We start from the raw sequence: 2,808 nt of genomic DNA, 5'->3' as shown, positions 1-2,808 counted from the left end.
TGGACAGAGTGGAGGAGACTCTGTCTATTGGACAGAGTGGAGGAGACTCCCATCTATTGGACAGAGTGGAGGAGACTCCGTCTATTGGAAAGAGTGGAGGAGACTCTCATCTATTGGACAGAGTGGAGGAGACTCCCATCTATTGGACAGAGTGGAGGAGACTCCCATCTATTGGACAGTGTGGAGGAGACTCCCATCTAGTGGACAGAGTGGAGGAGACTCCCATCTATTGGACAGAGTGGAGGAGACTCCGTCTATTGGACAGAGTGGAGGAGACTCCGTCTATTGGACAGAGTGGAGGAGACTCCCATCTATTGGACAGAGTGGAGGAGACTCCGTCTATTGGACAGAGTGGAGGAGACTCCCATCTATTGGACAGAGTGGAGGAGACTCCCATCTATTGGACAGAGTGGAGGAGACTCCCATCTATTGGACAGAGTGGAGGAGACTCCCATCTATTGTACAGAGTGGAGGAGACTCCCATCTATTGGACAAAGTGGAGGAGACTCCGTCTATTGGACAGAGTGGAGGAGACTCCGTCTATTGGACAGAGTGGAGGAGACTCCGTCTATTGGACAGAGTGGAGGAGACTCCGTCTATTTGACAGAGTGGAGGAGACTACGTCTATTGGACAGAGTGGAGGAGACTCCCATCTATTGGACAGAGACTCCCATGGAGGAGACTCCGTCTATTGGACAGAGTGGAGGAGACTCCCATCTATTGGACAGAGTGGAGGAGACTCCCATCTATTGGACAGAGTGGAGGAGACTCCCATCTATTGGACAGAGTGGAGGAGACTCCCATCTATTGGACAGAGTGGAGGAGACTCCCTCTATTGGACAGAGTGGAGGAGACTCCCATCTATTGGACAGAGTGGAGGAGACTCCGTCTATTGGACAGAGTGGAGGAGACTCCGTCTATTGGACAGAGTGGAGGAGACTCCGTCTATTGGACAGAGTGGAGGAGACTCCCATCTATTGGACAGAGTGGAGGAGACTCCGTCTATTGGACAGAGTGGAGGAGACTCCCATCTATTGGACAGAGTGGAGGAGACTCCCATCTATTGGACAGAGTGGAGGAGACTCCGTCTATTGACAGAGTGGAGGAGACTCCGTCTATTGGACAGAGTGGAGGAGACTCCTGTCTATTGGACAGAGTGGAGGAGACTACCATCTATTGGACAGAGTGGAGGAGACTCCCATCTATTGGACAGAGTGGAGGAGACTCCCATCTATTGGACAGAGTGGAGGAGACTCCCATCTATTGTACAGAGTGGAGGAGACTCCCATCTATTGGACAGAGTGGAGGAGACTCCCATCTATTGGACAGAGTGGAGGATACTCCGTCTATTGGACAGAGTGGAGGATACTCCGTCTATTGGACAGAGTGGAGGAGACTCCATTCTATTGGACAGAGTGGAGGAGACTCCCATCTATTGGACAGAGTGGAGGAGACTCTGTCTATTGGACAGACTGGAGGAGACTCCCATCTATTGGACAGAGTGGAGGAGACTCCGTCTATTGGACAGAGGGATGGAGACTCTGTCTATTGGACAGAGTGGAGAAGACTCCGTCTATTGGACAGAGTGGAGGAGACTCCCATCTATTGGACAGAGTGGATGAGACTGTCTATTGGACAGAGTGGAGGAGACTCCCATCTATTGGACAGAGTGGAGGAGACTCCCATCTATTGGACAGAGTGGAGGAGACTCCCATCTATTGGACTCCGTCTAGACTCCGTCTATTGGACAGAGTGGAGGAGACTCCGTCTATTGGACAGAGTGGAGGAGACTCCCATCTATTGGACAGAGTGGAGGAGACTCCCATCTATTGGACAGAGTGGAGGAGACTCCCTATCTATCTGGACAGAGTGGAGGAGACTCCCATCTATTGGACAGAGTGGAGGAGACTCCCATCTATTGGACAGAGTGGAGGAGACTCCCATCTATTGGACAGAGTGGAGGAGACTCCCATCTATTGGACAGAGTGGAGGAGACTCCCATCTATTGGACAGAGTGGAGGAGACTCCCATCTATTGGACAGAGTGGAGGAGACTCCCATCTATTGGACAGAGTGGAGGAGACTCCGTCTATTGGACAGAGTGGAGGAGACTCCCATCTATTGGACAGAGTGGAGGAGACTCCCATCTATTGGACAGAGTGGAGGAGACTCCCATCTATTGGACAGAGTGGAGGAGACTCCGTCTATTGGACAGAGTGGAGGAGACTCCCATCTATTGGACAGAGTGGAGGAGACTCCCATCTATTGGACAGAGTGGAGGAGACTCCCATCTATTGGACAGAGTGGAGGAGACTCCCATCTATTGGACAGAGTGGAGGAGACTCCCATCTATTGGACAGAGGGAGAGAGACTCCCATCTATTGGACAGAGTGGAGGAGACTCCAGAGTGGAGGAGACTCTATTGGACAGAGTGGAGGAGACTCCGTCTATTGGACAGAGTGGAGGAGACTCCCATCTATTGGACAGAGTGGAGGAGACTCCCATCTATTGGACAGAGTGGAGGAGACTCCCATCTATTGGACAGAGTGGAGGAGACTCCGTCTATTGGACAGAGTGGAGGAGACTCTGTCTATTGGACAGAGTGGAGGAGACTCTGTCTATTGACAGAGTGGAGGAGACTCTGTCTATTGGACAGAGTGGAGGAGACTCCCATCTATTGGACAGAGTGGAGGAGACTCCCATCTATTGGACAGAGTGGAGGAGACTCCCATCTATTGGACAGAGTGGAGGAGACTCCGTCTATTGGACAGAGTGGAGGAGACTCCGTCTATTGGACAGAGTGGAGGAG

This window comes from Oncorhynchus tshawytscha, unplaced genomic scaffold, assembly GCF_018296145.1.
Source record: "Oncorhynchus tshawytscha isolate Ot180627B unplaced genomic scaffold, Otsh_v2.0 Un_contig_3355_pilon_pilon, whole genome shotgun sequence".
NCBI classification, from domain to species: Eukaryota; Metazoa; Chordata; class Actinopteri; order Salmoniformes; family Salmonidae; genus Oncorhynchus; species Oncorhynchus tshawytscha.
The sequence above is the reverse complement of the archived record's forward strand: the minus strand, read 5'-3'. Positions refer to the sequence as shown.